This window comes from Aptenodytes forsteri, unplaced genomic scaffold (assembly GCF_000699145.1).
Source record: "Aptenodytes forsteri isolate BGI_AS27 unplaced genomic scaffold, ASM69914v1 Scaffold8, whole genome shotgun sequence".
NCBI lineage: Eukaryota > Metazoa > Chordata > Aves > Sphenisciformes > Spheniscidae > Aptenodytes > Aptenodytes forsteri.
The window spans coordinates 1479134-1491397 of record NW_008796218.1 but is presented as its reverse complement, the minus strand read 5'-3'; the positions used below and the strand labels follow the sequence as shown (position 1 = coordinate 1491397).

The 12264-nt window shown below is 39.7% G+C and overlaps 1 protein-coding gene across 1 annotated transcript in view; it reads right to left on the bottom strand.

Moving 5' to 3' along the window:
• Positions 1–12264, bottom strand: part of KCNQ1 (potassium voltage-gated channel subfamily Q member 1) — a 371368-nt gene that overhangs the window by 347856 nt on the left and 11248 nt on the right. The gene's annotated exons all lie outside the window — the stretch shown is intronic.

Sequence of the window (12264 nt, the reverse complement as noted above, 5' to 3'; positions counted from 1 at the left end):
ATGATCCCTTTAACCAGCTGAATTTTAGGGACACAATTGCTACTGTTAATACCTTAGAGGTGGCTCATGGACTAACGGAAAGCCTAAAAGAGCCTCATAAAAATAGTCACATGCCATGATGAAACAAGTACAGCTCACAAAATAATCTTCTGGTAAAATGAGACTCAAAGGCTGAGAGACACAGAATGCCCTTCTTACAGATTTTCAAGGGCACAGCTATCACCCATCACTTGTGGATGAGATCATTCAGCTCTGTTAAGTCCTAGATGGGTTGACACCTCCTTTCATGCTGAAACTAGAAAGTTCTTGCAACAAAACCCATCAACCCTGAGATACAGGAAAATCTATTCAACGGCGTACTCAGTTGTGAGTCTATCTATCTCTTACAGAGAGGGGTACCAGAAAAGGGATGGGAGTAAACACAGCACATGGGAGAGGGGGGGAGGGGGGAGGGGAGCATTTTGGAGAATGACAGAAATGAAGGAAATTATTTCTGGTAACTCTATCCAAGATCCAGGCATCTGATATTTGCTATCAAGGATAATAAACTAGGCTATTCTCAAAAAGATGGAAAACTACTTTGGGATGGGAAACAACCAAAGTAGAAAACAGTAGTGAACAATGTAGACCCAACTTCATGCATGCTACCAGATGGAAGATATCTCTAACAATCAAGATGCTCTCTAAACTTCCCCATAGTGAGACCGAGGTATAGATCCACTTCTCACAAGACAGCCAAAGCATGCAAGGTCTTTGCTTCAGCAACAAAGCTGTCACTGCTAAGGATTATGATGCCAAGAGAGTAAACAGAAAGGAGACATTTCCTTTGAAACCCTGATACAACTGTCACTTTTCTTAGCTATGTGAGAAGAGCCCCCCACCCACCACAACCTGCTAGATCTCCATGAGCCACTCACTGTTAAATCAGCCTGTAAATTCAGAAATGTTGGATTCAACTAACAATCTACGATACGTAATATTTAATCCCAAAGATCTTTGCCAGTTTCAACAGCAAGACAGAAGAACCTGGATGGGAAAGGAGCGGTTCTTGTTACCACAGCAGCAATGCATTGAAAAGTCTTAAAATTTGACTCCATCTTGCCGTAAGCGCATTGGAAGGATCAATAGAGGAAGTACCTAAACAACACATATCCTTTGTGTATCCATGCAGCTAAAGCCCCAAGAGTCAAAGGAATCTGGCCATCGCAGGTAGCGCAAAGGCCAGAAGATTACCTGCAGAGATGCCATCAACAGCAGAGAAGGCGGCATGCTTAACAAACCCATTCTCAAAAAACTCATAGCAGGTTTTGGACTGAGCTAACATGAAAGGAGCAAAGGTACTTCAGGGGAAGAAACAGAAAGGCTGGGGACAGAAAGAGTGCCAACCCTCCACCTTACACACACACATGCCAAATGCAGGAGAACTCAAGTGCTGCAAGGTTAAGAAATTGCCCAGCTCCCAGGATCTGCACATATTCCTTTCACAGTGTGAATGCAGAATCCTGGACACCTGTCCCACAGCACGTTAATTACACCTAGATGAACCCTGATAAATATTCGTCTAGCCTGCGCTTAAAGCCTTCCAGGGAGGAGATTCTACAGCCTTTCCAGGCAATGCAGTTCATTGCTCCACTATCCCTCCCATGCAACAGGAGAAATTCAGAGTATGCTTTAAAGACCATTGCTTCTTATCCAATTCATCTAAACATGAAGAACAGATCTTTTTCCTCCTACCTAGGGCAGTCTTTTTTTGAAGACTTCAAGTCACCCACCTTCCATTCTCCCACTGTTGTTCTTTATGCTAAGCTATCTTTCCTTAGATCACAGTATCAGGTTTTCTAGTCCTTGGGTGGCTCTTATTCTCCCCCAGATGTTTTTTTTTTCAGTTGGTCTACACCCTTGCTGAAATACAGTACTCACAGTTTCCATTTCCTATCCACACAGTACCAATTGCATCAACAAACCATGTTCATAAGCAAACAAGGGAAGTATCAAGAATCTGATAAAAGATATATATGGCAACATCTGGTTTTTCTCTAGCCACCAACCCTTTTATTCCATCACAGTCTGAAATTAAATTGACAGATTATTGGATTTTGACCAATCCATGTTGACTGCTAACATATATTGTATAAACTAACAGACTGATTTCCTCCAAGTGCTTAGAAATAGTTTGATTACTTGCTAGGTAGTTTCCAGCAGAATCCCTCAAGAGAAGAATCACGTGGCACTTTGCATACATTATTTCAATAATGACAAACACAAACCACATGCAGGTTTCCTGAAATGAACACCGTTTGTTTGAAGAGAAAGGCATTTGATATGAAACTTTCCTCAGAAAAAGGAGACCACCTCAGCAGAGGCTAACAGCTAGTATCAAAACCTGCTTGAACACTATCTATACTATTTTATATAAGAGATAAAAGCTAGTGTCCCTTTACTCTAACAGATACTATCCACTGAAAATTTCTAGATATCATGCTCGTCTCATAGTACATCACATTTTCGCACAGTCTGCTCAATTTCTCAGTCTCATTTTACAGTGAGACTTGATGAATGTATGTTTTATATTAAAACCACCCAAAAAAACCTGGCACAGACATCATCAAGAGATAACCTCAGTGTTTGACAATCAGAGTGCAACAAGCAATTCACGTGCCCAAGAAGGCCTAGCATTAACACAGTACAGCTACAGCCATGCATTTGCTGCAAAACCTGCAGAATCTGAAAGCCTTGTTTTCTCCCTCATCCTTGTAGCATTTTTCTCATTTTTATGGTTCAAATACATAGTTGTCCAAATAAGGTCATGTCATAATAGTAAAAAAGAGCTGTCTTGAATGAACAGAACTACAGAGGCGTACAACCAACATGACCGTGTAAGACTTAGATGTCTGTGCCTGTCATACTTTACATACTGTTGAAACAGGGAGCCCAGACTGTTTAGTACAGGGATGCTGGATGACCTGTTGACATAGACAACATCGTGAGCAGGTTTATTTTGTGTGAAGTGCTGAGATAATCCATTATAAATACTTTCTGGGTCACAGATAAGATAACAGCATACAATCACATGAAGTTTACTCACACTACAGATAAAGCAATACACATTTATTTACTCATTGTCAGGTTTGACGGCATTTCGGTGTCTTCTAAGACAGGAGTGAAAAACAAACAAATCAAATAATCTCAACTAGATCTACTTAGGAAGAATATTAGGAAAAAAAAAAATTAAGAACTATTTGCCAAAGTTTGTAAAGGACAGATAAAGCCTTTGTTCTACAGAATACAAACACCACTGATTCTTAACATGATCAGTACAGGGCGTTCTCTTATTCTGAAGCCACAGGATGGAAGATCTTTCCTCTGGTATCTGTCCCCTATCTCCATTTCCCTGCACAGGTAATTGGGCAGAGGCATTTGAAGGGTGTAAGAATGAGATTAGCAGCAGCAACTATTTCCTGCATCCATTCTCCTTTGCTCTACTTGTCAACATCCTTACTGGAGATGAGGCACCTTTACTTCAGCTCTTATTTGGACTGTGGTACTCTCGAGGGTTATTGTGAAAAAGTAGAGTCTAGCCAATTCCAGCCCATTTTCAGACGATGCGGTTTCACTGGGAAGGGGATAGCTGCTGCAGGAACAAACATTCTTTCAAGGTAATTCCTTACTTTGCAGAAGGAAGATACTTTCACTACAAAGACTGCAGTCTTTGTTGTACTAGGGATGAGCAAGGGTTCTGTAATCTTTGCCACCAGTACCATGCCTCTGCTATTTAACCTAGTGTCTTTGGAGAGAATCCAGGGAAGTAACCTGATGGACAATTTACATTCTGTTCTCGAACTGTGACCCACTTTTCTTCCCTATCCAACCCATATAAAATTATGTAATATTAACACTGCAATGAAAAATATTGTTAAAAATTGAAAAAAGTTAAATGTATCCCCAAGGCTTCAGGGAGTACATTTGCAGTGGAGACTGGTGACTTCTGAGCACTGGAGTTATACATATCCAAGCTAGCGCAATCTTCTTGTACCAGTTCAAGACTGCTGCCTGACAGTGAGCAGCTTATTGCAAGTGTGACCACTCTTTGGTCTAAACAGAGGGGACACGTCTGTGTTCTTGCCCAGTCTAGAACACATGCAAGTAGGGAAGGACAGAGGGAGGACCATTTATTTTTAGAAATCTACAACAAAAATACTAGTGAGATGGTGAAAAACCTGGGTGTATATGTTACGTAATTTAACATATTTACTAAGAGACAACAGCCATATGGACAAAGTAAAAGTTCATACAGAATTAGCACCGTAAGATGCTTAGTCTCTCAGAAAAAAATACCTTATTCTAAATAAAATAATTTTAACTGAGTTCTACGCATCCTGTGAACATTTTCTGGCAAGTAATTTTAATTCCTCTAATTTTGGAGATGTGTATACAAGATTTTGTCTTTACTAGTTGGTCCTTACCTTTTATCTTTACTAGTTGCTCCCACTGGAAAGTAAATATCTATTTGCATAGAAATATCTATTTGCATAGTGAAGTGAAACACATGATGATCATTTCTTGCAGAATCTAAACAGATATCACTTCAACAAATGTATTATAGTTTCCTATTATTGTAAAAGAAAATGTATTCTCTATTTTTTTCCAGGGTGTGTTAGAGTAAAGCTAACAGATGATAAACAAGAGCACAACCTGTTGGGATAAACAAAGATAAAGATTTTCTATTATTTCAAGATACTCGTTCACTGAGAATGGTATATTTCTCATTTGCAGTAAGCACTAGTCAAGTTATATAACAAAGCATTTACTTTTTAAATAACCACAGCAGAAAGCGGCATGCAAAAGAAAAGGGATTTTATAGTTAGGAGTAAAACCTTTCAGTTTTCTACCACAAATATAACAAAATCGTATTGTTAAACAACATATCCTAAGTCCATTGGCATTAGCAAGATGTGTGAGATTTATGTTCCTATTGAAAACTTTAATATGAAATTCAAAGATCAAGATCAATATTTGCAGAAGCAGAAGAAACTTAAAAGGATGCAGAAACCCTGTCCTAGGTTTATTTCGGCTTTGGTTAACATTTTTCATAAAAATATTAAAGCATCACATTGAAAGTGAAGAACATATGAGAAAAACTAAAAAGACCTACTCTAGGCACATTGCTAGGAACATCTAAAGGCCACCTAACAATTTCAGTATAATTTCTTGTTTTCGGTAGTTTATAGCTTTCAAAAGGATAAAATTCCAAGGCTGCAGTTTTAGTGCTTGATGTATTCCTTGCATAAAGTCCCACACACAGACACATTCTTCTCTTAAACTCAAAAAGGATTCAGCCAGTTTTGAGAAAATGTGTGTTCATTAACTTACACCACTGGCAGTTCTGACATTAAAGCAGTTCAGAGTAAAAACTTGCTTTTGTCATAGTGGTTGTCCTAAGCTTTAAGAAATCATTGGCTTCCCCTATGCCTGCCTATTTTTATTGTAATTTTTCCAGGTTCTAAGTTTTCTGTTGTAAAGTGTGGGTGTTAAGGGAGGAAACTGCCATTTAAGAACTGTGGGACAGTACTTTTGTTTTTTGTGGGGTTTTGTTGTTGTTGTTTTGGGTTTGTTTTTTAAAAAAAAACAAGTTGTTTTGGGTTTGTTTTTTAAAAAAAAAACCACAAACAACTACTTGCACTATACCTACACACTTACCCAGGCCCTGCTTTGCACTCTGTGCAATTTCTTACAGCTCCTTGAACACAGATAACAGCTGTTACTTTACTATTCTGTACCACAAAGTGGGGAAAAGAGGAAGATGAAAATCCATGTGTCCTCAAAAACTGATCATACCAGACAACGGAAGAGTTCACATTAAGCACCTCTCTAGTCCTCCAGGTGCGCACAAACTGGTGGGCAAGGAAAACTACTTGATCTAGAGCAGCTTTAGAATTTCCTATTGAGGGAAAAAGAAAACCGAAAACAAAAAATCACTCTCTAAAAACATACGGTAAAATTAATATTAAGTTTGACTACTAAAGCATTGAACACTCCCTCTGTTATTTAAAAAAATATATATATACACACACATATCTATATATCTATCTTTCTGGTAGGAGGTAAAACACAGTAGCTACTATCATAGTAGAAGCTTACAAATACACATGCTCTTCCATTATCATTACTGGTATTATAATGGTTCTCACAGGCCATTATGCCAGATGAAGCATGACTGTATGAGGAGAGCTAGTACCTTACCTAAAAACTCACTAATCTACACATTCTTCTTCTGTAACTCAGCCTACCCATCAGGCTTATTTGCAACTGGCAACTTTCCAACACATTTGAAACTTGTGTTGGACCTCTTGGTGGCAGGCAGAAAACACCTTGCCCCCAACAAGACACTATTTTCCATCTGGAACTGAACGAGCAAGTGTTCACAGCTTTTGTGTTCAGCCACTAATGCACATTAAACAATCTATTAACACACAAAATTAATGAGGTACTACCAAGTTTAAAGTCAGCAAAGCACTGTGCCTGTGCATAGCTCCCTACAGCATATGTTGGCATCGTTGTTTGTAATACATCCAGCGCTCAGGCATTTGGAGCTCAGCCTAATTAGTTCACTGCAATTGAATCTCAACTCTAGCCTTGATTCAGCTGCAATGAAAGTTTTGAAAGAGGCCTATCTACACAGCCTTGCACATTTTTTCCCTGGCACTTGAAGAGCCAGGGCAAGAAAGTGTGCCAGAATTGCCCAACCAACCATTTGACAGATATACAGAAATGTGAATACTGCACTTACTGTTTTTCTTAAGATCATTCATGTGCAACTTTTAAAGGTAGAATAATTCTTTTCCTGGAGGAAAGCAAACACCAGAGAAGGACTTGAAATGTTATACTGGAAGGATGATAGGAAAAGAGAAAAGGTCTACCCCCAGGAAAGCCTGCCCAAATTTAATACATTTATAACTTCTATGTGTGCATTCCACAGAGTTGTTCCTCCACTGCACACAACCTGTCTCCATTGAGCATTAGTGTTCAGAAGTTTACAGCCTTCTGCTTCCATCAGTTTCTTGAAAACCTAAACATCAGTACAATTACAAAGTCTTTTTTGCCCCCACAGAACTCCCTCCCCTCACACAGCTCCTTTTAAAATAGAAGTAATAATCTGAAAGTCTGACTCCAAGCCACAGAAATCTCTAAACATCCCAATATTCATGTCCAAAACATAGTACTTTATATGTTTTGCCCCTTTTTTCACTCAGTTTACTCAGTCTGAAAGAAAACTTGGTCATGTGTGAGCACATGCACACACTAATTATTTTATGGATCTTTTTCCCTCCTCACAGTTTACACACCAAGTATGAACCAGTAGGTTTGGAAGTATGTTTGCAGTACATTTGGAAACATGACAAAAATGGGATTTTAAGTTGGAGTTATGCTTCTTCCTCACAGTACTGTATATAAACAGCACTATATAAACACTGTATTGCCTTTAATAATTGATTACTGTAAGTCGTGATACACATGCATCTGGAATATTCTATCTACCCTTGCTTCTTATCTTTGCACGCATACACATACAGCCACGCTTCTGAGAGCTTGCCTGTTTCAAGAGACCAGTCTCCCAAATCTCAACCACTGGCCAGTCCAAGCTTATGTAAACATCTTCGGATTCGAACAAACTCAATGACAATCATTGCTGATTAAACCAAACGTATACAAAAGCAAAGTAAATTGAACCAGGTACACACATGCAAAGATAAGATAGAAGCTGATTATCTTGCATGGCAACAAAAAGTCTGCCATACCAGAACAGACCAATGGTCCATCAGTTTCCAAATTGTTCTTTCTGGTAATGGCCAACACTTCAAAGAACATGGGGAGTCAACATGGAGTGTAGGTTGCCAGAAGTCATTATTTGCCATACTGAGAAAAAGAGAAATCACCAGAAAGCTCACAACTTAAGTTTCTTCAGGCACATTTTAAGATACTTTAAATTACTTAGAGAGGGTGAGAAGAAGCTCTTCCCTCATGCACTTAAATCTAAAATAATTTTTTAAAATATCTGAAGACCTCACTTATTCTTTACAGTCATTTCCAACACTGGGACAGAGTCTCAGGATTTCAGCAGGCCACTATGAGGACAGAATTTAAGCTTCTTTTGTCCCTCCACTTCTCTTCACATAGCCTGAAAACTTGATTCGTTAAGGCCACAGAACATTTCACCTCTCAAAGCCACTATCTCAAGGTGTACTACTATGATAAGTGTGATAAGATGCCCTAGCTCTGAAGGTCATTGAGAACAGTGGCACTCAGTCATTTCCTCACCTCTGACAGACAAGGGGCATTTGGTGGCTCTGGCAGGACCTTACCATACATGCAGCCATACAACAGGGCAAGCTCTTCCTTGCAAAATCCAAGTTTCCAAGCAACCACCAGTTGTGTTTGCAGAAGCCACCCATGTAAGTCTTCAGCTATTGAGCACAATTTACTTGCACTGGTAGAATTAAGTGTATGTATACTTATACACTTCATATATTTAAATGAAATTTAATACAACAACAAACCAAGTCACGTAGCTGAAATGAAAGTTTCTATCATCTCCACTAGTACTTTTAGGCAGGTTTTTTGAGTGGTACATCAATAGTGAATTCCCCTTTCCTTCTCCCCATAGAGACTATTTCCACAGCCTATAAAAATCTAGTATAAATGAGGTACAATAATTCATTTCTTATTCTGCTCACTTGAGATATTTCTGCTCTTTGGTCCGAGCAAATAAGACAAATCTTAGAAAAGACCTGTGCATAGTTCAATTGATTTAATCAGTGACTGTGATCTCCAATTATCCTGGAAGATTAAAAACATCAACAAGAAAGAAAGAATATACATTTTGCATCTTGGAAAATAGGTATTTCACTCACCTTTTGAAAGAAATAACAATTTAGAAGTAAACAGGTCATTGGCCTGATGTAGTACAGCAACCCTCTATTGCTGTACAAGATAACCAGATTCCACTGTTTAGATCGGGGGTACACAAGGGGCTTTGCTGCACACCAAAACATACAGCAACCTAAACAATATGAAACAAACATACCAACATAGAATCTGTGGATTAAAGCTTGGTGTTCAACTTGCCTTTTCTAAACATTATAATATAAAACTGAGGAAAATCAGTTCTGAATATCAGTTCTTAGCTATTAGTATTCTAGATACCACTGACTAAGATTCCTGAGCAGGAAAAGGGTGTGTAGTAGATGTAGCTCTTATCACTTGATAAACAGTGTTTCAACAACCAGCCAGAGATACAGGTCCAGAACAAGTTACATTGATTATTCCAGGAGTTGTTTCTAAATTTAATCATTTCAGCATATAATTAAGAACACAGCCACACACTCCGCACAACACAGAACAGTGCAATAAATAGAAAATGAAGAAGCCCGCAGTGCTCGTTGCTCCCATCTTTGGGCTAGATCTTGGCCAGGACCCTCTACTCAGCTTTGGACTTTATGCCCTGATTTAACACCACTCCTGTTCCCTTTCCTTCCCCTCTGAACTTTTAAGATAGCGACCGAGACCTCCCAGGCAGCTGAAAGCCCCCAGAATAAAGCAGGAGGTAGCCAGCAGAGGGAGTCACAAAGAGGCAACAGGCAAATGACATCAGTCTCTTAAGCTCATTTTGGCAGGAGAGACAACCACCAGGGTCTTTGCAGATCACAAGGTAAAACCCAGCTTAGCTCTCTATGAATGTCTGTTTGCATGCTGACAACAAAATAATCAAGTTACTTCCTCCAGTGGGAGAGAAGTGCATGCGTGACGGGTGTGTGTGGGTGTGTGTGTGTTATAATTGAGTCCTTTTTAGCTCTGCAGCTCTGCATGACTTGTAACCAACTGCTTGAAAAAAAGCTAGCAAACCAAGTGCAAAAATCAGGTCCCATGCCGCCTCCAGAGTAGAGAGACTGAGACACAACAGCTTCTCTGGATCACACAAACTGTCTACCTTGTTAGTTGATTTTAGTAACAAACTTCTGCTTTGTAGCAACTATTAATCTATGAATACTCAGCATCTGGCTGGCAGGGGCTGTACTCAAAGAGAGCATTCATTGGTGCAGCAGAAAGCAAGCATCCCAGGAAATTGCTTTGGGAGCTCAGAAAGCAAGAGAGTCAGAGAGGTATAGACCAAAGATCAGTAACCTAAAATGTTTTTTAACGGGCATAAAAAGTGCAGGCTTATCTACCACATAAATAAGGAGAAGCTGGGACTGTACTGAGGACAGTACAGACTCAATTCCCTCTGCTGGTGGAAATCAGAGTGAGGCTGCCTAAAAATACACACATGGTACTCGTAGATTGTCTTTCAAGAAACATATGAGGGTGTTAATAACCTCTTCCATCTCTTGGAGTCCTAAGAGAAGGAATTTGCACAATGCTTAGTTGGAGACTTGAGAATATTTACTGCCGCTGTCATTCACCATCGCATCAGAAGAGCTCTTCTGGAAAGAGGGGAAACGCTGGGACTAATGCTTACACCACGGATAAGCATGTATTGGGGGGAGAGACAGCCAATGACTTCCCATACATATTACAATCTTTTTCCTAAAGTAGAACTACAAAATCTTAATTCTTGCACAGATAGGATTAATCCACACTGCTAATACTTGCAAAAAAAAAAAAAAGTTAACATTCAGGCTAGAATCTTAGGTAGATAAAGGAATCTAACAGGTTTTTTTCAGGATTCTCCTAGGCCCACTGTTAAGGTTTAGAGAAGATTAGTTAAGATATTGAACACAATTTACTGTCACTTCTATACATTGAGACACCTGAAAGAGGTCAGAAATCATAAAAGATGGCTGCCTAAAACTCCTTTTTAGAGAGAAAAAAAAAAGGAACTCCTATTCCTGAAAGTGTTTTACGTTGTTCAAGCACAACTGTTAGACACTTCATAATTATGGCCATTGACTGTTTTGTCATCTAATGGCATTATCATAACACTAAAGAGAATGGAGCACACAATTATCTCAGCAGCTGCACACAGTCATCTCCCAATTAAATACATTCAGATGACAGCTGTTTTCCCACCACTAAAATGAAGTTGGTACCACTTACCAGACTACCTAAAGACTCCAGAATCCTCAAATGTGGAATATAAGCACACAATCCTGAATTGACTTAAAATAATACTTAGAAATAGAATTTAAAATCAAAATACAATAATTAGATCATAAACCCTGATTTTTATCAGTCTTTTATCTTAGGATTTTGACCATAAAATGTCTTTACCTCCAGCTGTTGTAGTAAGCATGTATATATGTAGCATATATATACATATATGTGTGTTTGTGCATGCATACAATAAGCAGAAACCACAATTCTGCCTGACCTTATTACCTACATTTAACATATGCAAATTGCTCAAGGGTCATGCAAGCCTTCCGCAACATCTCAATTAAAAAGCACTGATTTCTCACAGAGGCACTTGTTGAGATCCTTGTGCACCACAGACCTACCACGCGCTGGCTCAGGGTGGACACTGTGCTCCATAGTGAATATTATACCCAAAGCAGTTTTCAACTTGCCTGCAGCTACGCGCCTTTAACATCCTCCAAACATCGTCATCCTCCTTCCTATCTAAAAATAACAGCAATGGCATTCATACCCGATAGGACAAGGAGTTAGAGCAAGGGGCAATAAAAGAGGCAAGGAAAAGGAGTGTCACCTGTCTCTCATCCTCCTCCAACAGGGCTGCAACACTGATAACACACCTATTCAGTCAGAAACAGATGCTGTGCAGTAAGCTGGAAAATCAGGAGTCGATGCATTAAAAATTACTAAAGAATGGACGACACTGTTACCAACTTCATTTCCACGCTCAGAATGAACAATTTATTTCAACTCCCAGAGAATCTTTCTGAAGAAAATTGCCGGAAGCCGGCTCCTACTCTATCTAATAGGTATACCTAAGAGCTCCTGAACTGAAATACAACATTACTGTTTAAAATAAGAGAAACTTTCCCCCAGAGTGTGACTTTTGTTTGTTTTGCTTCCCATCTGTGAAAAAAAATCCACCTCAGAAGACTGTATCTGCAAGACACTCAAGCCTTGAGCACCGGGCTGGTCTGGAAAGCTCCGCGACTGAGGGGACAGCCGGGGCTGCCGCTTTCCCGCCTCCGCGGCGAGGACGAGCCCTGTGAAGGGAGGCGGGGAAGGGGCACGGCGGCAGCGCGGGAGCGGTCACCTCACGCTTCAGGGACGGCGGGCAGGTGCGAGGGGCAGCCCTGA